This window comes from Chinchilla lanigera, unplaced genomic scaffold, assembly GCF_000276665.1.
Source record: "Chinchilla lanigera isolate Chin_1 unplaced genomic scaffold, ChiLan1.0 scaffold00002, whole genome shotgun sequence".
Taxonomy (NCBI): Eukaryota; Metazoa; Chordata; class Mammalia; order Rodentia; family Chinchillidae; genus Chinchilla; species Chinchilla lanigera.
The window spans coordinates 56,568,496-56,592,257 of record NW_004955403.1 but is presented as its reverse complement, the minus strand read 5'-3'; the positions used below and the strand labels follow the sequence as shown (position 1 = coordinate 56,592,257).

General features: G+C 46.9%; 1 protein-coding gene across 1 annotated transcript in view; it reads right to left on the bottom strand.

Moving 5' to 3' along the window:
- Csmd1 (CUB and Sushi multiple domains 1) overlaps positions 1-23,762 on the bottom strand; it is a 1,292,092-nt gene that overhangs the window by 509,729 nt on the left and 758,601 nt on the right. The gene's annotated exons all lie outside the window — the stretch shown is intronic.

Below are 23,762 nucleotides of genomic sequence, written 5' to 3'. Positions count from 1 at the left end.
CCGGTCATTTCTGTGTGCCCTGGGCAGGGCCATGGGGATGCATCCTCCTGCTTCTTCTGTGTCTCCACCTTGCAGGCAGTGGCTTTGTTCTGCTGCACTCTCCCTGCTGTGGCATTCTGCCTCCTCAAAGGCCCAAAGGCACAGAAGCTCCCTTTCGTGGACCATGAAAACTGTGAGCCGAGATACACCTCCTCTCTTTGTAAGCTGGTGATCTCAGGTGCGGGGTGCAGCAGCGCGCAGCTGACTCATGCATGGTGATGTCACAACAGCTCAGTTGGACAGAGATTAACAGGCAGCCAGAGAGGGGTGGGCCCTCAGGGAAGCCAGTCCAAAAGATGAGACATCAACTTGTGGCCGCAGGTGAATCTGAAGAAGCCAGGCCTCACGGTAGACTCTGAAAGCCGGGCCTGCTGACCTCCCTGAGAGAGGCAGCAGCTGAGGTTGTACTGTGATCAGCACCACCTGGTCCAGTGAGCCCGGGTGTGTGACCAGAGCCCACGCCCACACTCCCATCTCTCTCTAGGGCTGCTTTTGTTCTTTCTGTTCGAAGTTTCAGATAAGCTGAGGTTAATGATGAGTGAGGCTCCGCATACCTCCACCCTCCATGCCTCATCTACCTATTGGATCGACGTGAGCTAAGCAACCACACTGGAAATCCCATAGCTTTACTGTAGTTTGACACACGCTGTGCCCACGCTGTGATTCTGCTGTGTGAACTGCCGTGACCACCCACTTGGACTCCTCCTAGAACTCCAAGGGCCGATCTTTTTCTTTCCAGGAAACTCTCTTAACCCTCCTTCGGTTCTCGACTTCATTCCTCCCTGGTGTGAGACCAGGAACTCGGCACAGCTGGCATCGTCCCGCTGGGAGTCACTTTTCCCCATCCAAGTTCCACAGAAATGAGCCTCAAGGACACCTCTGTGAGGGAACCCAGCCAGGTGCAAGAGAAGGAGTTCTGCAAGCTCCTGAGAAGAGGCGGGCTTGGGGCAGGGGTTTTGCAGGGCGCGGGGCGAGGCTGAGGGGAGCTGCTGCTCAGTGGTCTCCTGGTGCTACTGAGGAAGGATGAGGGTGAGAGGCGGGGCACAGTGGTTCCTGCGAGGGTAACGCCACTGAGCCGGGCCCCACCGCATTGTCTGGAGGGTAACACGCTATGAGTCGTGCACCAGTGTGACGAAGATTCAAACTGAATGAAACTTAACTTCCGTCCTTCAGAGTCAGATTGAACATAGGCTTGCTGTGTGCTGACCGAGCACCACGGAGCCTGGCTGGAGTGGAGACAGCGGCATGGAGGAGGCAGCACTTGGGGCAGGATTACAGCCCCAGATGAAACAGAAAGGAGAAAGAGAATAGATTTCCCAGCAGTCGTGCACACTGCACAAGGTGCGGGGTCTTCACACTCAGCCTTCACAGGCTGGAACCATTAGATCCTGTCCCAGTCAAACACGCAGTCTCCCCTGAGCTCTGACCTGTAAGCTGCCCTTTGCTTCTGTAGACATCAGGCAGGACAACCACGTCCACCTCCTTCCAGTCATGACACCCGCTGCTTTTTAACCATGAATCATGAAATAATGCAAAGTGATGCTGTTGAAATATTAATAAAGCTAATGTGGAAGGTGGTGCAGCTGTCTCCCAGGGACTCTGTAAATCAATATGCAAACCTTCTAATCCAAGTGCGGGTAGTAATTCTCCCTAGGATCCAAGTGTGTCGACCAGTGACACAGGGTTTTACGGTGAAGTGGACAACCTTTCAGAAAATTATCTCATTGCATGTTTGGCCAACTCGATCATGACAAGATGTACTACCCGTGAGCAAGGAACTGCGGTCTTCAAAGACACCTGCAGTTATAAAGGTGCGCTCACCACTGTCGTCCTCACAACTGCCAAGGGTTTGCTGCAGGAACATTTTATCACGTGGCATTTAGACTCTGCAGAGGTAGCTGCTGTCTTCTGGTGGTCTTTGGAGTGATACCTGTAGATCTATATTCTGCAGCTTTTGCTGGGTAACCCATGGGAAACTGAGGACCAGCTGTGCCGCTGAGGATAACCCCAGCATCTGCTCCTGGAGTCAACCTGACCGTGCCTGCAGCCCCCAGGACTCCACGATGCCCTGTTGGAACCCACTTGTACCACTTAAGATGGGAAAACAGGGGCCCTTCGCTTAGAGGAAGTGGGGATCTACAGGGGAGGAGCTGAGGACAAGACACTCGACCACGGTCCTTTCCCAGGGCCGCCTCACTTCGTCCTGGAGCTCAGGGGAGGGAGCTGCGGGCTGCAAGTGCTGCCGCTGCACCATGAGACCTCCCACCCCTGCCTGCAGACTGCAGTTTCCCCCTGGCCAGTCTGTCTTGCCTTTCCCATTTGCAATGGCAAAGACTTAGGACACAGGCAAACCGCATGAAGCTTTAAATTCTCTGTCCCCTGAAATTGGGTCCACCAGAGAGGTAGATATTGTGACTTTTTGCACAAGGCCGTGGGTATGCATCAAGACAGATCAGAGGTGGGAAAACACCTCCAAGGCGTGGGCCCCTGGCATCATGGTGCCTGACACAGCCTTTTCCCTTTGTAGGAAAAGCAGCACACTGCTGCCTCTGAGGGTCTCCTGGGGACGCTGGAACATTCACTGGGGGGTGATCAGCTGGGTACTGGCCATGGGTCAGCACAGAGAGGGGAAGCCTTGGCTCTGTGGAGCAGTGAATCCCATGCAGGCCTGCCTCTGTCCTAGGCTGCCTTGGTTGGCTGACCTGGGCCTGCCCTGCCCTGGTCCTGCCCTGCCCTGGCTTTAGTGGAAGGCAGGGAGGTGGTGGGTGGCACGGGCCTGGGTCACACCGCCCCCTGGCATCCAGCCGCTGCAGGTTCAGCTTCCCTTCTCAGGGTCTCCCCTCGCACCCTGACTGCCCTTCCTGGAAGGCGTGGGCTTGTTCTGCTTCTTAGAGTTTGTGTCTCTCAGAGCTCTTCGCCCTACAGTATGACAACTTCCAAAACAACACAATTCACGGTGTGCCAGATATTCAGAAAAATACCCCAGAAAGGGTAAGAGAAAGTGCTTTCAACCATTAAAAATAGAATAATTTAGTACTTCAAAGTGCCATTTTTTGCCTAAAATTGCCCTTATAAAATCTTTTTAGTGTAAATTGGTTTCAAACTTAAAGGAAATTACGGATGAGTGTATGGAACCCTTCACTCCCATCACTCAGCTGCACAGTCAGCAGTGCTATTCTTTTCTAACCCACACCCCGCACACGTCCCCTTGAGCAGGGTTACCGGAAGCAAGCCCCACGCTGCAAATCTATAAACCCATGAGTATTTCAGCATGCGTGCCAAAAAGCTGAAAATTTTAAAATGGGGAACTCAAAATTGTTGTGTGTAAACATACAATTATCCCTTAATATCAAATGTCTAAAAATGATTAAAATTTTCCTAATTTTTTTCATTTATATTTATATTTTATTTTACTTTATTTCTGAGACAGGGTCACTGTATTCTCCAGGCCCTTTTAGAAGACCTGAGCTCAAGCGTCCTTCTGTCTCAGCCTCCTGAGAAACTGGCTGTTGGCACAGGTTAGCCACTCTAGTCTCACTGTGAAATGTAAGCTGATTATCTCGGGTTCAGATTAGCTGTGGGCACAGTGATCGCTCAGTGTGTCCCTGCGTTCTCCTTAGATGCTGCATGCCCCTATTTTCATCTCTACCCCTTTCCTTACACTCTGTCGTTGTTTATTGAACAACGTGGGCTCTACGCTTTACAGAATTTTACAGATGGACATTAAATACGGATTCTGGTACTTCACACCAACAGATCCTTCAGCAAATCATTTATGTTTTCCTATTAAAATAATTCAAAACTTTTGTATATTCAAACTGGCCTCTGAGGTGACCTAGAGGGTTTTATGAGAGGGTGTGGGAGTCTGTCTAGGTTTGTTGTGCCCCACGCCCACGCTAGATCATGGACTTGGTGCTGTTCTATCTGGGTGTGGCCCCTGAGGGTGGGGGCAGTGTGGACACCTGGTCTGAGCCTACCTGGGGCTTCCCCGGGGGACACCACAGAGAGACCTCCGAGGGGGCATGCTGCATGGGTGTGGGCAGTCGGGCAGACGCTGCCCACCGCCTTGGCAGGGACAGTCCCTCCTTCAGGCAATTCCTGCTGCTCTGCCCAGCGGGCTCCAGGTGAGAGCCGGTGACCTCAGCTGCCCGCTCTGGGCCCTCTGCCGGCCATGTCCCCAGGCACGGCGAGGTCACAAGGCCGGAAAGAGTGGGCTATGTGTGCTGCCCGTTTCCCCGCAGGTACCAAGCACAGGTGCTATGAAGCCATGTGGATGCAGGGGCTGGATCCAGCCCCCAGAAAACAAGCTTGGCAGACCGATGATGTCGAGCTGGGCTGAGGAGCTGTGGGCAGAAAGCAGGCACAGCGGCGCCGTGAGAAGGCAGCCCCGAGCTGGACGCTCCTAACACTGGGACCGGAAGTTGCTGCCAGGGTGGATCTGTATAAACAAAGCGACAAAACGAGTTTGCTCTCCACCAGTTTCCCTGCAGTCTCTGGCCCACGAGTTACTTCTCTGGAGACCGAGAGACTCTTCCCTCTGTGTCCTGGTGGGCCTGCAAATCACAGGTCTCTGTCAGAGGGTAGCTGAGCGAATCTGGGTCCTTGTTCTTCCTCTGCCGGCCCCCGTGTGCCTGTGAAGGCCCTGCGCAAGGTGCGGGTGCTCCTCTCCCGGGGGCATGCCTATGTCAGGGCAGCCCTCAGGCCTGGACACAGAACACGCGGGGCCGAGGAAGAGCTTTCCCTCCCCTCCGGTGGCTGTGCCCATCATCCTTGTCAGCCGTGCTGCGTCATTGTCTCAGAAGAGGACAGGGGCTTCCTCAGCGACAATGTAGGACGGCCCCTTATGGGTCTTCTCAGAAATCATGTTTGTTTTCAAAAATTGAGTTGAAATTTGAACAGCATAAATTAACCATTTCAAAGTCCACGATTCAACCCCAGCACATCCACCATGCTGTGCAACCTCCACCTTCTCTGGTTCCGAGACGGTTCTGCTGCCTCCTAGCAGACCCCCAGCACCCTGAGCCCTGCACTGTGGCATCTGGCCTGTGTGTGGTGTTGTCTGCTGGGGTTCCTGGAGGCCCCGTAATGGGGAAATAGAGGAGGAGTGTGGTGCTCTTCAACCTGGAGCCTTGAGTGAGAGATGCAGCTGTCTGAGAGTGGTGCTCAGTTCTGGACCTGAGAGGTCAAGCCAGTGACACCCAGTGGCAGCCTTGCCTTGGGATCTGGAGTCCTGGCTGCCCCCAGGGACAGCTCAGGGAGACACGCAGAACCCAGGACAGCCAATATGCAGATTTTAGTGTCAGGTCTTGACAGCAGAAGTAGGGTAATGAAAATGGTATGAACTTAGGGAACAAACCCTAGAACTGAAAATATTTAGTGAAAGACTTGAGGACTGACACTTAGTATCATGAAGCCAGCAAAGGAGGAGGACTTTGGAAATGCTGAATGGGTGGAAGCTGTAAAGCCCAAAACTTAGGGAAGAAGTAGAATGCGTAAAAGTCAGCGATAAGAACAACACGTACTCAGCACCTGTGTGCAGACTTGTCCTGTTTCCCTGATGTCTTCTCCCCTGCAAGTGACTTCCACTGTTCCTCCTGCTTGCTGACTGAGGAACTCCCCAGGCTGAGCCCAGCGGGCATTTTGCCCTTTCCAGACAAGCTGAGTCTGGAGCCCAGACAGCTGACCACAGCCCTGGGCTCCTTGGGACGCCGGCAGCGTCGTGAGATACACTGCAGGCCAGACCCCAGGCTGTGGGGCTCACAAGGAAACCTCCTTCTCTCCTAAGGTTGTCAGTGAGTTTCCCTCCTGTCACCACAGAAGCCTAAGGAGGAGTGTGAGGAAGAGGTGGCCTTGGAGGAGGGAGCCCCTGGCATGAGCCCCAGGCCAGCCCCAAGCAAGGGTCACTGGCATGGTTGCCTTGGGAACCCAGGGACTCCTGGAGGAGCTCAATTCTATCAATTTAGCAATATTGCCCAGGGCAGCTCACAGGGCAGGCACTAGATAGGAAGCTCCAGAAAGTGCAGACTCTCTCTGCTGGAAATAACCTTGAGCAGCCGAGAATTCTGCTGTGGCCATAACACTCTAGTGAGGCTGTGTTTCCCAGGGCTTCCTCTGGTGCACCTTTCAGGAGAATTAGGAATGTGCAAGTCACCCTGACGTGAATCCTTCAAGGAGGGAGGCAACGAGAGCGAAGGAAGTCACAAACCAGCTGTGGACAGGAAAGCATTCATTGGTAATCTGTCCCAGCCCTCAGAGCATCTCATACAGGATGCTGACCCACGCAGGTGTCACCGGACAGAGTCTGAGGGGGGTCAGCCACAGAGGAGAGGAGACCCAAAACTGGCTCAGGCAGGTTCTTGAGGGTGGTCACAGATAAGCGTTTCCTGGTATGTCAGCAAGGAGCACAAGCCGCAAGGTGAGGCAGAGTTAGAAGCAAGAGAAAGTCAAGGGGCTTCAGATCCCAGGGCCAGTCATGAGGAGAAAGACCAGTGCTTATGGGTCCTGCTCGGGCCGGGGTTTGATGGATCATTACTTCATTACTGATCATTATTTCTCTGTTGATCATTTTCTGGGTTTGCCTGGAGGCTCCGGAGCGTGCCTGTCCCTTGAGAAGACAATGTGGTCTCCACGTCATGACGTCTCCCTTGCGAAGTCCTCGTTTGCAGTGGGTCTGCTGGAATCCAGAGTAACCGCGGGTTCAAGGCAGCTACTGGAGACTTCCGGCCACCCACTGGCAGTCGAATGTCCCTGTATCCTGGTGTCCTCATGCTTGAAGGGGACAGAAGAGGCTTCATAAACTTAGGGCTCATCCACCAGATTCCCTAATGGTCAGAGTGCCTCTGCGCTGAGCTAGACAGGGCTGAGGCCAAGAGTGAAGGTGGCAAAGCACACAGGTGCGGGGAGAAGGCCCAGCTCTGCTCTGCTCTCCCCTGCCCGGGGTCTTCTGGAGGCCCAGGCACAGGTGCTCTTGTTTTGTTTTGTTCATTAGCAAACCCGGCTGCCTCAAAAGTAACCACAAATCTTGCTTTTTATGAGTCGTAGGTTTACTCAAGGACTGTAATCACTGTGTATTGAAAACATGTACTAATAAAATGTAACATTAGAAGCATAAAAGTTAAATAGTAAAATCGCAACAGGTGAGGGACGCTAAGCGCACGTCCCTTTGCCCTGTGCTGGTCGTCACAGCACAGCGAGAGCTAGTTTCAGCCGCCTCAGCTTGAAGAACAATATTCGTTTGCTTGAACAGATTTTGGTACTAAATGTGTGTTTTAAATGATAGGAAAAAAAGACAAAAAGTTCTAGATGAGCTGACGCTTCCAGAATGAAAGTGAGAAGCCAAATATTTAACTATTATGGTTAAATTTCTGTGTGACATATTCCATAGTAACTGGCTTATCGCGGAGATTTGCCAATAAAGGGATTCAGATTTATTTTGAAATTTCTTTTATACTACTGATAATATAATCAGTGACATATATATAATTGTATTTACTATGTTTTAGATGGTATAGGACTTTGAAATATATATTTTGACTATTTGCACAATCTGCATCTGTCAGTGTACAGTAATGGGTAAACTGAAGAATAAATTCAAGCTGTTAAAATTATGAAGAATTTAAAAAGTGAACTTGTTGAGTTCTGATGTACCAATAGTAATAGTGAATAGAGTTATTTAATTAGTACTTAATAGTTTTTAATGTAATACTATTTAATTAGATATTTAATAGTAGTGAATAGAGATATTTAATTATGTAGGGTTACCACCATTACTAATGTCCTACCTAAAATGTTTAGCTGACTCATGTACCAGAGGCCACATTGTGTGGTGTAACACCCGCCTGGGACTTGACCAGGGTTAGGGTTAGGGTTAGGGTTAGGGTTAGGGTTAGAGTTAGGGTTAGGGTTAGGGCTGGGGCTAGGGTTGGGGTTAGGGTTGGGGGTAGGGGTAGGGGTAGGGGTAGGCCACAGAGTTCTACAGGCCAGCTGCCCCCACAATCGGGCACAGGGGCCAGCGCCCCGCTGACCCATCCCTGAAGCTGCATGGGATGAGAGGCTATTCCATGACTTCCGGCAGCAGTGAGTTCCCCTCTGACTGGGCGCACCAGGGAGACCACTCAGCCTGCGAGACAAAGCCTAGTCATGTTCCTGCTGCTTTGTAATCAAATCTCTTGAAGCTCTGATTGTGAGGAGATGCATGGCTCCCTGTTGCTCCTATGAAAATATGACTAAAGCAGCTGCTGCTCCAATAACAGTAAAACCACAGCGGCAATTTTACGTCTCCAGTTAGACACATCATTCTTTGATTACTTTACTGAACCCTCCAGAGCAGCCTTCGCTCTTGCTTTAAGACCAACTCCAGCTCCCCAGCAGAGGCTGAGGGATTTGGATTTCAACACTGGAATAGGAGAGAGAAGCGTGAAGTAAAACAGAAGTAGTCCGCAACCCTGGCCGAGGGTGCACTGCGCACTTGCAGAGCTCTCCGGTGGGGGGCGCTGCTTCGGGTGACGCAGCCAGGACTTCCCTGGACGAGGCCCCATGTTAGTGTACTTAGCCTGTGGCACCTTAATCAGGCTTTTCTTTCATCTAACTTGGATATTGCGTGATTCTATTCAGCAGAGATCTTGCATTTGGCTTATATGTCAGAATGATGTAAAAGGCTTTAAAATATGTGTTTGGTAAAGACGGACTCAGAATCTCTAATCTTGGCATTTGAGGCACTGTTTAATTTACAAGTTGACTCTGGATTCCATCCAGAAAGCGCAGATACTATCCAAAATATTTCAAAAGCTTCCCCTGTGTAATATGCTCACGTTTGTGTGTGGAAGAGCTAGTGCCTCACCAGCCTTCGTAATGCTATTGCGGAGAGTAATTGCACAAGCGCCCTGCTAAGCTAATTAGATTCCCTATCATTGGTCATTTTAAAAATAGGTATCAATTGTGTAATCTAAGCCTGACATCCTACTAAGACCTGGAAATCCAGCTTCAAATAAAACAGGTAAAGTTCCCAACTTCCTAAAGCTTTTTCTAGAGCAGGAAGCTCATAGAAACTTACATGTAAAATACACTCATTTTCGACCCAAAAAAGTGGTTTTCATGTCTGTTTCTTTTTTGTAAGAGAGAATCTTTTATGTCTACGTGTTGTACTCTGACTATTTGAAGATAATGGCGTATAGTGTATTAACTATTCTTATTCTCTGATTATTTTGTTATGAAATTTTATTTCACAAAAAATAAAAAAGAGGAAAAAGATGAAGAACTGTCTTAAAGAGGGTGGGGGTTAGTTCCATAATATAAATTATTTTCAAGCATTCTTGTGTGTTTTACACATACCAAATGGTTTTAATACTCACAACACTCTCCTAACAGCAGTGCACCTGTCTTTATAAAATACATGTCCTTGTAACGGTTTGCACCAAAGGTATCATTGTCTATATGCCCTGACACTTGTTCCTAGGCCAATATTTTGGCTGTATCCTCTCAGCCCTCAGGGAAAGGGTTAGCAGAGTGAATAATGTGTGATTCAACAATGGAATATTAAACAGCAGTGAAATCAGCAAGTGGGAACCCTGGCTATTCTTAAGGTCAGAATACATGTTCTCTTCCAATGTTCTTGCTTCCGGTCTGGCCACGGCTCCCCTCACCTGCAGGCCAGGCAGCAGCCGAACCACTAGGGTGAGTCTTCCTCATCACAGAGGCCTCACAGCCTGGGTGACCTGGGGTCACGAGGGCCGCACCTGCCTACCTTTGCATTCACCTTTCCCACTTGGAGCGCTGCAGCTGCTCGATGGGGCCAGAGCCCTGCGCATTCTCTGTGAGTGAGGTTGGGGGTCCCTGTGTCCAGGAAGGTGGTGGCACAGGCCAGCCTCGCACAGAAATGCCCTCTGGGCAGCACGAGGTCTTGGCAAGCTCATGGACCAGGGCCCCCCCCCGTCCCCCGGGTCTGACACACACTGCACCAGTGCTTGGTTTTGGTTCAGTGGTTGGAGCAATTGTAAACTGCTTCACAAGGATTTAACAGGCAGGGTTAATTCATATAAAATAATTATGAAACTATAGGAGCTACATAGTATATTTTCATCATAAATTAGATAGGAACAAGGATTATTGCATTAATAAAAACTGCATTTCCACCCTTACCACAATGGCCACTTAGAGAAAGAACTATTGGTTTTTCTGCTCCCCAGGGAGAAGCTGATTAGTTTATCTTGCTAATGTGGATAGGCACGTCGCTCAGGAGGAAGACAGATGCTCACAAACTTCATTTTCCCAATGTGACCTTCCGTTATGAATCTTATCCCTCATCATGGAATAAAATAATTTTCTAGAATCCTTTTAATCACAAAGAACTTGACTTCTTCTTAGAGTTAGAGAGCCGTATTAGTAAAGTGCTGAATGTCGCAGTTCCGTGTGGTCAGTCCTGAGCTCCCACTGCGGGTTCTGATGTTTTCACTTAAACCAGTGCCGGCTCCTTCCCACTGGTCCCTTCTGTCAACTTGCAAACACCCTCTCCGTTACTGAGCTCTTCCTAAGGGACTTTGGATGCCCTGCCAGCCCCTGTGCCTTCTCCAGGAAAAGTGATGACATTTTCTTCTCTTCAGATCTCTGACTTCCAAATTTAGACAGCAATCTTTAATTAAAGACCCCCTGCCCACATGCACTTGAGCTCCCTTATTTGTCTGAGATCAAGAGAAATTGGGGGAGAAGAACAAAAGAGCTGAGTTGTTAATATTTAAAACCTTCCCAATATCACCCACTCAGCGCTGTTGTGCTCAGACCCCTTCTGCACTGGGAGAATTTCTCTGAATGCTGCCTTGCTTTTTAACAGTAAAGTTAGACGTCTGTCAAGGGAAATTCATATAAGAAACAAGTAAATTACCTGCAGGAGGTTGCACAGAAAATAGCGACAAACTAATGAGGTGGAAATGAAGCATGTCTCCCTTTCAGGCATTTGTAAGTTCCAAATATTAGAGGAAATGATTACCGCGCTCTCTTTTCATTAACATTATTTGGACTCTAACATACACTTTTATTTACTAAATACATTTAGTGGGTATGTGTAAGGAAACGTATGCCTTACGTTTTCCAAATTCAATGAGCAGAAACAAATGAAATGAAATTGTGTATTTTATGCTTCTTAAAGAATAAGAGCGCTCTACCAGGAAAAATGAACACTACCTAGGCAAGAAGTGTAGTCTCAGGAAAGTCTGTGTGTATTTCACATCTCCCAGTTCATCTTCACACACACACACACACACACACACACACATACACACACAGGAGCCTGGGCAGTGAGCAGCACAGTTGTGATGTCTTTTCATAAAATACACTTGCTGGTTTCGCACATTTCAAACTTGTCTTCAAACTTGGGTGGAAAATTACTGGAGGGTAATATTCGTAACAAGTTCACTTTTGAGTTTTCACTATGAGCACCGCAAATACAAGCATCAGTCCTTCTGCCAAAAGCAAGTGGAGCTTCTTCTAGAGACAGGGCTCCAGTGATGGGACGTGGCGGGACTCCTTCAGGCTGGCAAGGTCAGTACGAGGGTGGAGATAGGCCTCTGATGGGGACTCTGGTAAGCCGGGTCTTCCTACTGAGTCAAAATGATCCTGACCACTTGAAAGATGTAACAACTTGATCAAGAACCCTAAGTCAAAGAGGAACTCGGAGCTGCATGTGATCTGAGCAGATGCTGATACCATTTTTCTTTTCAAGCAGGCTTAGAACTAACACAGTAAAGTACATAGTTTTTATAACACTGCAATTATGTCTTTGTTTATTTCTTTCCTTTTTTAACATTTCACCTGACACAGGCTTCATTTCAGGATGGCGGGAGTTTATGTATAAAACAACTTTTTACTTACAGAAACTGAAGTATAAGTTTAAAAACTACTTGTATTTAGACCATTTGACACACACCAGATCCCCGCGGAGCCAGAGTCCCTCCCCTACGCCCTCCACAGGCGTGCGGTGACAGCTTTGAGCTTCTCCCTGAGCTGCAACTCCTCTTTAGAAGTGCTGGCTCCATCGGCCAGTGGGCAACTTTCTGCCAGCTAACACGTCTAAGTCCTTCAAAGAAATCTGCCTGCTGAACATGTAGAGTCCATAGCAATGTATGTTAATGTTTAAATGCCTGTAGTGTAGGATAGTTCCAGACAATGTGATATCAAATTTAGATACATCTTATTAACATTAGTTTTTTTTGATTAATCAAAATTTAAATCCCCTAAGAACCCAGGATTTTCTTCTTGTACTTTTTGGCATTTTTCATGACTTTTGGTGGCCAGCTTTAGAAAGACACAGAGCAGAAGGTTGGAGCAGGCTGCAGGCTTCTGCGTGCCCAGGAGCTGGATGCGGGTGGGGAAGAGGAGGGATCGACGTAGGGAAGGATTTACCATCTGGGGAAAGAGCAATCAGATCGGCAGGTGCTGTTACAGCAGTTCATCAAACCTAAGACGCCCTGGGGCGTAAGACGCAGCACTATTTTATGAATAGCAAAGAAAAGCAAAACCTTGCCAAGGAAATGATCTTCCTTTTGGAGATATCAAAATGTAAAATCATTGACAATCTAAATTCAGAAGAATGAAATGTTAAGCCTCAACTATCGGAACAGGAAACAATAGCTTTATGTCAGGAGCATAGAAATACTTTCACAGATGATATTTGAAATATTATTTATGATGTATGTGTTTTAAAGCTTATTTTTAAGCATGACTTTAAATTTGCTGTGAATAAAGTTTATGTTAACCATCCCTAAAATTAAGGTAAATTTCTACAGGGAGAAAGGAAACAGCACCCATCCTTTGGCATAAACAGGAGAAAGGAGATTTTCTGCACATTCAGTGAGATTTCTTGTCCTTCGTGATCTTCAGCCCTGTCATCTGGATGGTAACTAGCTCAACAGCATGGAGGACTCAGCTGCCTGTTCTGCAAATACTTGTGGGCCAGAGAACTGCAAGAACACTCACAACCACAGGCTTCCTGCCTAGACCTAATCAGATTAAAATTAGCTAATGAAATCAAATCTAAAGTGTAATCCCTGAAGAATCACCTGAGTTAGCAGCTTGTTTCACAAGGAATGATTTGAAATTGGATTTCCCAGCAAAGAAAATTGCAAATCATATAGTAAGGGCCTTGAGTCAGCGACGCTGAGAGGACGCCAAGTGGTGCGGGGAGCAGCCTTAGGGCTGGGGCAATGAGGCTACACCCCGCTGAGGTTAATGGAGAGCAGGTTAAGTCTCTGAAGCTGATTAGTAGCAAATACTGCAGACGATTTTGCATTAGGGGCAATCCAAGAAATACGTAAGGCTGATGACGCTACAGCCATGTTGGTGCGCTAATGACATTTTCTCTAAAAGTAGAGAAAATTAACACCACCATTCTACTGTATGTTACTATATCTGTAACTGAAATTCTTTGGGCTTTTCTGGGTTTCGCTGAATGAATCAAAAACCATTTACAGCTTCTTCTCAGAGTGAGAAGTGCAGCAAAGGCATTTATTGTGTAGAATTTAACTTTTGTATTATTTTAGCTCTTGGTAGGAACTGCTTTTACGAAAAAATAATTATTGCAGTTATTTCAACAAAACGCTCACCTCACTGCTAGGTTGCATGAAGTTTTGTCAATTACAAAAATTGTAAACTGGCTTCTAACAAGTAGTTAACCCTGGCATCAAAGAAAGGGTGTGTACCAGGGGTGGAAAGGTCCAAATCCACCTCCTGGAAACAAAACAATCTGACACATGCGTGGGCTGACACCTCAGGGACCAGTGCTACCCCATCTGCCATGAGATATGCATGGTGAAATGAGAGACCAGAGACTGCTTGGGGATCCTGTTCCCGTCCAGGGAAGCCATGGTCCCTCACTCCCGCAACTCTGAGCTGTACACGGCAGGATGAGATTTGTACCCCAAGATCATGAAATGCAGTGCCTCTTTCAGGGGTCCCGTGGGGCCGTGTGTGGGTTTGGGGCTTCTGCTGGAAGGCCCAGAGCCACAGAGTGGGGCCTTCAGGGCTCACTGGCAGTGGTTTTCATTCAGTGGACCTAATTCAAAGTTGCAACGCCATGACTTACAAGGCGAGTCCCAGCCTCGGACAGGCATCCTGAGGAAGTGGAGCTGCAGTGAATGTCCCAGCTCTGTCCTTGCTGTGATCAGGTTCCTGGGTCTGTGAGCTCTACATTGGGTCATGGGCCAGGGTTCAGCCTGGGTCTCAGGAAAGAGAACACACAGCCTGGACTGCGGACAGGAGCATGGCGTCTTGTGTGTAGAGTTTGTCCTGGCGTCTGGCGGCCTGCAGACTCTGTCCTGTGGAGCTCAGCAGAAGAGGGAGCCTGCAGACACCTGCAGAGGGCCAGGGGAGTGTGATGGCCTGCCCAGGGCAGGTGTGAGCTTGAAGGAGCCTTGCTCGCCTTGCAGGAAGGCAAACTTGCCCACAGCCATCTATCAAGCTTTTAGGGATCACGTTCATCCTTCTGCTCCTATTGGCTTGCAGTTTCTCCTACACTCACATGTGGGCGCACTTGGAGCCTTGTGTTTACTTTGGAGACTCGGATTGTCCTCCTGGAGGTCCCTGAGCTGGGGAAGCTGGGTCGCCCTGAAAACCATGAAGTTAACCTCTTCAGCCTGGTGGCTCCATGTGTGCAGTGGTGCCTCCCGTTCAGTGGAAACAACGCGACCCAGAGGCCAAACAGAACAAACGATGCCATGTGTGATTTCCTAGCTCCGAGCTCCCCACAGCTGTGTCCGAGCTCCCCACAGCTGCGACCAGGCTCTGGCTGGGAGCTGCGGGCGAGCCTCCCGCAGGCGGCTCACTGACCTCCAAGCACAGAGGCAGAAGCCGGAGGAGGCACCAGGCTCTGCTGCTTGTCCCTCGGTGTAAAGCCTGGTTGCTGTTCTTGCTGTCTTCCTCCTACACGCAATGCACATGGCGACACTCTTGGCCCCAAACACATGGTACCTAAAGAGGCGGACGAGGGTATCTAGCAGACAACGCCAGGCCGCAGCCTCAGTGCAGAGGACGTGAAGAGTGGGCGTGGCCACTGGGGGCTACTGGAACCCAGGATGGTTTCCTTCTGGAAGTTGCATAAATATAAACTACCAAGAGATGCTTTGCCAAGGGAAACACACCCTTCCTACTCTCTTTGTTCTCCTTCTAGCATAAGAACTTAATATCTACCTGCTGCCAAATATTAATCTGTTTTAAATAGCTGCAATGCATCGAATGACAGCGTTGGCCCCAGTTCGCCAATGCCAACCACGTTTAGCAGTTTGGAGAAAGGAAGGCATCTGCTCGAGTGGTTCCACCCAGAGTGTAAGCCTTTTGTTGTGTATTCATATTTTAAACACACAGCTTTTAAACAAATCAATACATGTTTTTATGCGTGGACTTAAATCCAAAGTCTGGCACAGATTCAGAGTGGTATTTGTTCTGTTCTCCTGCCTCTAGATGAGATTTCTGTATGGATCGCTAACATCTCCAATAAGTAAGACTGCATGCTTTTTATGAAGTCTTTTCTCTTGTTTCCAAATTAGTGAGAAATCCCCTATAATCTAGTGGAAATAATTACTAATAAGACTTAAGCAAATTCCTGTGCTGTTCTCAGTAGATACCAAAGATATATTCAGAATGGAATTTTATTTTGATGGTCTCTTAATACTCTGAGAAAATAAGGAAAAAGAAAAAGTCCCTGTACATGATTTGTCCTCTTTAGAAAAGCAGGTAGGAGGGTCTGAGACATAGACTATGCACCGGCAGCCTGACTGCCTGAGGCACAGGTAAGGGCTCTGGCTAGGATCCAGGGGCAGTCTGGCCACACTGAGCATGACTAGAGGTCCCAAGTGCAGGTGGCCCATGGGGATATTAGTGCCCCAGCTGTCACTCAGCTTAGGGTGCCTTCTTCCTGGTCAACCCAAGGATGACTTACTAGCACACAGACAGAATGTGCATCTCCAGGAGGAGCCAGACACCAGGTGAAGCGTGTGAACAGGTGGAAGGACCATTTTTTAGTGTACCATGGATGTCACACCTGCCAAAGGCTCAGCTTATAGTGCAGTGTTCAGTAGAGAGCTCAAATGATATGCTTAAAACAGAAATCTGACACCTTCGCTCTCTGACCCAACACCTTGAAGCCAGGCCTTGTCCTTACTCTGAATACATCCTGCTGGGTCCTCAGGAGGCTGGGCACCATCAGTCCCCACTGCCCCCTCTCACCCCTCTGCAGCCCTCTCTGTCCACAGTGCTTTCTCCACAGAGCCTGGGTCCTGCTGTCCCCTCGCACACTTCAACACTTCCTTGACTTTCATCAGCCTCTGGAAGCTGAGACAGAATGTTCCTGTGTTGGAAGGGCCTCTCCTCCTCTGGCTGCCAACCCTACAGAGGCAGAGCTTTCCCCATGCTGAGGACGGAGAACTGAGTTCCCAGGACAGGAGGAACAACAAGTGCACTCCAGGCCCCACACTTCCCGGGCCTTCTCTCTGTGATCGTCACCTGGTCCTCAGGGATCATCTGTACCATCCCATTATAAGGAACAAGAAATTTGAGGTTCAGACAGAACACAACTGGTGTTGAAATTGTGGGCCCCCCAGATGTCCCTCCATCGCTTGATTTGGACCAAGACATCCACCGTCCAGTGCCCACTGTCTCCCCCGACAGGGAAGCCCAGAAGGACTCTGGCAAAGTGACTGCATCAGTGCTTTTGGCTATCCAGGGAGGGAGTGTGTACTTCTTCATATATGTTAGTATATGTTAGTATATATAGTTCCTCCCTCTCTTTCACTGTGATTCGCATGTAGCTGACTGTCAGCGGCAGACAATAGCAGATTCATCTTGTGTTGATTTTCTTCATGGGCACATTTTACTCCACTCTTGTCCTGTCCTAGTATCAGAAGGCTCCCACTTCACAGGAAAATATCTTTCCAAAAAGGCTGCACTGATTCAGATCACCTCAGCTGTGTAAAAGAACAGTCACACCAAGCTCCTTGCATCTGTGGATGTGTGGGAGGTCGAGCTGCCTGCTTGAGAGCCAAAGGGTAAGAAGGGCCTGGTGGGGTGACCCAGGTGGGGGTCAGGTGGGTTGACCCAAAAGGGATGACCCAGTTGGTCCCAGGTGGGATGACAGCCTCACACTACAGGGAGCTGATCAGGGCATTTGCCAAATTCTGCTTCATTCCATTACACTTCCACAGTGACTCAGAGGTAGCTCTCAATCTCATTTTATAGTGTAAGACAGCAAGATGAATGCAGCATACAGGGATGTGGGGAACCGCTCAGACTGCTTCAAAGCTCGGGGGTATCTAAGGACACCTGAGGACATGACCCTGCCTGTCTAGCTCAAGCACACAGTGGTGTACACTTACGTAACTATGACTTAGCACAAGCAAACCCATATGCACTAGTTACAGCACTACGTAAGAATATAAATATGAAATAACAACCTGTATAAGAATTTTACAGTAAAGATAGATGTGGTTCTCTTGCACTCTTGTTCTGTGCTTCATGTTGCCTGCTGTTGTTGCTGACATCTTGCACATGTACCTTTTTTAACCTGGGCACCTCACCTGTGAAAATCTCCCTTGAGTCCAGAGTGAGCCAACAAAGATATTGGCTAGGGAAAAGCATTTAACAAAAAAGTTAAGGTCAAGAGTCAGAGGCATGGAGCACATAGATAGGCCACTGATTTAAATGCTGAAAGTACAGCAGTCACTGCTTGTTAGGGTTGGGACCTAGAATATCCCCTGAGACACTCATTGTGCTTTGCATATGGTGACCAGGTGATGTGCCCAGGGGAGGTGACTGACCCATTGATGGCTTTGGGTTTAATGGCTCATTGGGAGACAGGGGAGAGTCAGGAGGTGGGGCCTCACCAGACTGAGCAGATCACCAGGTGTGGCTTGAAGAGTCCATCTTGTCTGACCCGCCCTGCCCTCTGACTCCACACCCTCCCTGCTCACATCCTCCTGTCAGGGAAGGAGGAACTCTCTTCCTTCACATCCTCAGCCAGGATGTTTCCTTCTGTCATGATGCTTCTGCCTCATCACAGCCTAAGAGCTATGGAGCCCACAGTCCATTGTGTGACCCTCTGAACCATCACCTGAAATAATATCTTCTTCTTTTAAAATTTTATTTTATGAAGAAAATGTAAAACAAAATTTCATAGCAATAACAATAGGAGAATAACAATAGTTAATACATTGCACCTTGTTATCCTTAAAATAGTTACTCAGAGTACACGATATGGGAGAAAAAATTTCTCCAATCAACATGAGCACAGACCTTCCTTTTCAATGAGCTAAGAGACACTAATAGTATAACTGATTTGAATTTTTTCCCTTTTCCCTTCCATCTTCTCCTCTTCTTCCCATACTAGTTCCTTTTCCCCTTTGACCTACTTCTTCCCATTTCACAATATCTATTGCACATTTCAGACCTTATTTGGTTTTTCAGTTTCTCATACCAGGGAGACAACACAATTTTTACACATGTGAGTCTGATTTATTTCACTTCTGATTACGGTCACTAGTTGCATCCATTTACCTATAAAAGTCTCAAATTTATTCTTCTTTATGGCTGAGCAGCACTCCATTGTATAAAAAGACCACATCTTTTTTATCCATTCCTTTGTTGATGGGCATTGTTTTCAAGATTTAGCTATGACAAATTGTGCTGCTATAAACATGGGTGCACCTACATCACTGTGGTATGATGCTTTTAATTCTGCTGGGAAAATACTCAGAAGGGGAATAGCTGGATTGAATGAGACCTCTAATCCTAGCTTTTTGAGGAATCTCCATAATGATTTCTGCAGTGGTTGCACCAGTCTGCATTCCCCCCAGCAGTGGAGAAGTGTTCCTTTTTCTCCACTTCAGACACTTCCGCATTAGTTACTGGTTGATTTCTTGATGACAGCCATTCTTTGGAGTGAGATGGAATCTCAGTGTTGTTTTAATTTGTATTTCTTGAATGATCAATGGTGTTGAACATTTTTTCAACTATTTATTTGCCATTTGCATTTCTTCATCTGAGAAGTGTTTATTCATCTCAGATGCCCACTGTTGGACTGGGTCTTTGAATTTGGGGGTCTGACTTTTGTCAATTCTGTATAGATTCTAATAGTAGTCCTTTGTTTGAGAGACAATTGGCTAAAATTTTTTCCCACTCTGTGGGTTTTTTTTCACTCTGTTGGTGATTTCCTTTGATGTGCAAAATATCTTTAACAAGATAAGCTCCCAGTTGTTGATTCTTGAAAGTATTTCTGGTACAGTTTGGGTTTTGTTCATGGACTCTCTGCTTACATCTATGTCTTCAAGATTCTACCTATTTTCTCTTCCAGTAGATTTAGTGTTTCTGTTTTAATGTTTAGATCTTTGATCCATTTTGACTTTAGTTTAGCATATGGTGATCGTCATGGGTATAGTTCTAATCTTCAGCATGTAGAGAGCCAATTGTTCCAGTGCCATATATTAAAGAGGCTATCTTTCTTCCAGTGAATATGTTTGGCCCCTTTGTCAATGATAAGGTGGCTGAGTGTATTTGCAGTTATGGTTGCATTTTATAGTCTGTTCCACTGATCCTCAGGTCTGTTTATTTTTTTTTGTCACTACCATGCTGATTTTATCACAGAAGTTTTGTAGTTTAATTTCAAATTCAAAATGAATTTTAGGAAAGTTTTATATAGTTCTGTGAGGTATGCTAATGGTATTTTGATTAAGATTGCATTAAATATATATAGCAATTTTGTAAGGATAGCCATTTTCACTAGGTTGGTTCTTCCTATCCATGAACAAGGGATATCTTTCCATTTTCTGATATCCTCTTCAATCTCCATTTTCAGAGTTCTGTAATTTTCAATATATAGGTCTTTTACTTCCTTTGTTAGACTGATTCCTAAGTATTTCATTTTTTTGGGTGCTATTGTGAAGGGTGTGATTTCCCTAATTTCTCTCTCAGTGTGTTTGTGGTTTGTGTACAGGAATGCTATTCACTTTTTTTTTTTTTTTTTTTTTGGTTTTTCTGTGGTACCGGGAACCGAACTCACGACCTTGCACTTGCCAGGCAGGCGCTTTTGCTGCTGAGCTAAATCCCCAGCCCCCCTATTCACTTTTGAGTGTTGACTTTGTATCCAGCTGCACAACTGAATTTGTTTATTGCATCTAGAAGTCTTTTGGAGAATTTTTTGGGCTCTTCTATGAAGAGTATCATGTGATCCACAAATAATGATAATTTAATTTCTTCCTTTTCTATCTTTATTCCTTTTATTTCTTTTTCTTGGCTAATTACTCTGGCCAATGTTTCCAGAACTATAATGAATAGGAGTGATGATAGTGGGCATCCTTGTCTTGTCCCTGATTTTGAATCTGTGATTTTCTGGTAATTTCTCACAGCAAGGAAAACTTGGTAAGATATCACTTGGATCTCTTATTTTGAGAGAAATTAGATTTTTGGAAAAAGTGGCTATGTGTGTCTTATTAAAAAAATTATATTTATTAAAAATGCTTTTTGTTATAGAGGTTTAGAAGATTTATGAATTGTTTAAAGAACAGAACAGAACATTTTGCAATTTTATTTTGATTGAGAAATATTCATGCGGGACCCATGGATTCTCAATACTCCCCTGATCAGAGGAGAGTAGGTGCCGTCCATGATCTTCATAGCTAGCCAGCGCGCCCCCTGGAGGCTGTTCCCTATTCCAGTATTCAGGTCCAGGGACCTTGGCAGGAGCCTGAGAGCTTGCTTTTCTTCTGTGTTCAACAAATGCCGACTGCTCTCCTTCTGGTTCTTGATAATAGCTCTTATTAGTCTGCAGAGCTCCTGTTGTAAAGGCAAAGATAGACACATATCTAGGCACCCGACTCTGGACACTGCCTCTCAGGTCAAGCTCTGGCTGCTGGACCTCAGCTAAGAAAGCATGGGATTTAGAAGATGCGGACTGCACACTCTTCATCCACATCAGAATCCATCTGGGAGCACTAGGTTCTCACTTACCCAAATGCATTTTTAATAACTTGAAAGTCTCTATTTAGTATAAAGGTCTTCATTTAAAATAAAAAGAAAAATCGATGCTCACACAGCGCTATAACCTAAAAAGCAAGCTAATTATTTGTGTCAACACAAGCTTTAAAGCCGCCTTCAGATTCTCCTTTGATTTATGAGATGGGGTGTTCCCTATTTAAATTGGAATTTCATTACAAACACTTTCTTTCAAAATGATTTATCCATGGGAGAAATCAGTGGGAATTTCATCTTTTGAAAATTAATTTTTACATAGCCAGGTGGACATATGCAATACTGGAACTCAGCACTTACTGACCTAGTTAGCAGCAAAGAGGATTTCATGGTTCAAGATTAATATATTTTTTATAAATTCATCTTTTAGACATCAAAAGTGTTAGAGTACAGATTATGCTAAAAGCACTTATTTAATTATAATTAATGATGGAAGCAGCATATTAAAAAAGGGCTTGATTTTTAGCAGATTTAAAGAAATTGTGTGTCCCACACAAATTCGTCATTCAGGGAGAGCCCAGTCTATAGAGAGGGTATTGCAAATGAAGCCAGTTAGTTTTTATGCGTTAGCTTTTGTGTTCACAATGCTATTTTAAATGAGTTAATCTCAGTAAGGGCAGTGGGGGTGGGTCACCCTTGCCCCTGCTTTCAGCGGGATTCCATGACAGGGTGGAAGAAAGGATAGCCTAAAAGAGAGACTGTGTCTCAGAACAAAAGAAGTGGGACATGAAAGTTACCATTAGTGGAACGTGTGATGGTCATTATGATAAGACAGTGTTTTCCATGTTCCCTTTATCTGTTAAAACAAAAGCAAGACTCATGCTCTGACCAACACTGTCTGCCAAGGCAAGACAACAGCATCCAGTAACCGCGGCACAGGTTTTTGGCTGTGGTTCACGTTGTCTTACTGGTTTTCTGCAGTGTCCGCCACCCGCACCTTTCTCTTTGTGCTCATGGTGATAAAGCCCGAGAGGGGCTCTCACCCTTTCTCTAAGTGTTTGTGACCACAGCACACCCTGGGCTTCCCAGCTCCACTGAGGCACAGAGAAGAGAGCAGATTTTGGGAAGGAGCCCTTCTCCTGTGCCCTCAGCATAGACGCAGCGGTGGTCTTGGGGTGGCTGGACGGCTCTGAGAGGGGCCTGTAGCTTCCTGAGCCGTTACCCGTCTGCTGCCCTCTGCTCTCCGGGTCTTCTCCAGATCAGCAGCAGCCCGGGCCTCCACCCCAGCTGCACTGTCTCCTAGGCGATGACTTTGTCCTGGGAAACCAGGAGTCCCCTGCCCTCCCGCGAAGCCTCCCCGGCCCTTCTTCATTCAGCAGGTGGCTTTGTGGGTCCATTTCCCTCTTAGACGGGTGACCCCGTTTGAAGCCCACCTGCTGCACAGGGTCTGCCTGGATGAGGTCCGGGACAAGACGCCCCGCCGAAGGAGCCCACGGCCAAGCAAGAGTTCTGCCGCAGTGCAGCCTAGAGCGGCGTCTCCCACTGCCCCCGAGCCTGCGCTGCCGCCTTTGCTTCAGCACTGTTTTACCTGTGTTAGACTTAAGTGAAAAACTAGGTACTGGCTTTGCTCCATACATAAGTAAATATGAACTTAAGAGAAAAACTTTGTGCTCCTCTTTACCTATAATTTATATTATATATAATTGAAACCCATGTGTTTTAATTATAGTTATGTAGTCCTTAAATAACATATAGGTCTTAATTATGGATATTTAGTTATGCTTAAATGATAACTACATAATTACGTGTATTTATCCTTTAATGATGTTTATCTACAACTTGTATCAATAGATAATATCTATAATAGATATCAAGAGCTGATTCATCTGCACTCTCACAATTTGCTGGCAGCCAGTGCATTTCTTCCTTTGGGTTCCAGTCAGCAGCACCTGTAGCGAATTTTCCAGCTTTAGTACTTAGTTCAATCACAGATGCAAATGCCAAGTGCACCAATGAGGTCTGGGGGCTGACACTTAGAAGTTTTCCTTTAGTTCAATGCTGATTAATTAACACGGGCTTTTGGAGAAGGTTGATCAACAGGTTAGAGATGAGTCCACAAATCCACCTGTGACCAGTTCACTGGTGTCCCAAGTTCTGAGTCTTGGTTACTCACGGCTAGGGGTAGGTCACTCAATCCTGTGATTTAATGGAGAAAACCAGGAGAGAATGTCCCTCCAGCCTGCATGGGGTGCTCCATGCAGGGGGTGTCTCCATGGGACAGCTCCTGCTGTCCACATCCCTCCCACCACACTGTATCATGGCTACCACGTGAGGATGTGGCCTTAAAAGCAAAAGGCAGAGACAGCCAGCTGTTGAAAGGAAACGATCAACCTTGTCTAGTTCCCAGGATAAGTGAAAACTCCTCATTTCACTTCTATAAATCTTCAGGACAGTATAGTTGCCATCAAAAGGGACAAAGGTAAGAATTTTCTGGAAACACCAGGAAAAATAGCCAGGTGGACAGCGCTCGTGATGAGGCAGAGAAGATACTTTGGTGTCACGCGTTGTACCAGCTCTGTGTCAGGCGAGTTCTCAGTGGACTCAGTCCCCAAGACTGGGCGGGCAGTGGAGCTGGTGTCCTCAGCCACTGCCCTCAGCCCTGCCTGCTGCCGCCTTTTCTGATCATCTGAGAGGAGGCAGTGAATGTGGCATGGGTTTTAAAATGTGAACAATGACAGAGACATTCAGACCAATCTGTTGAGAAATGGCTACACTCTCCATGA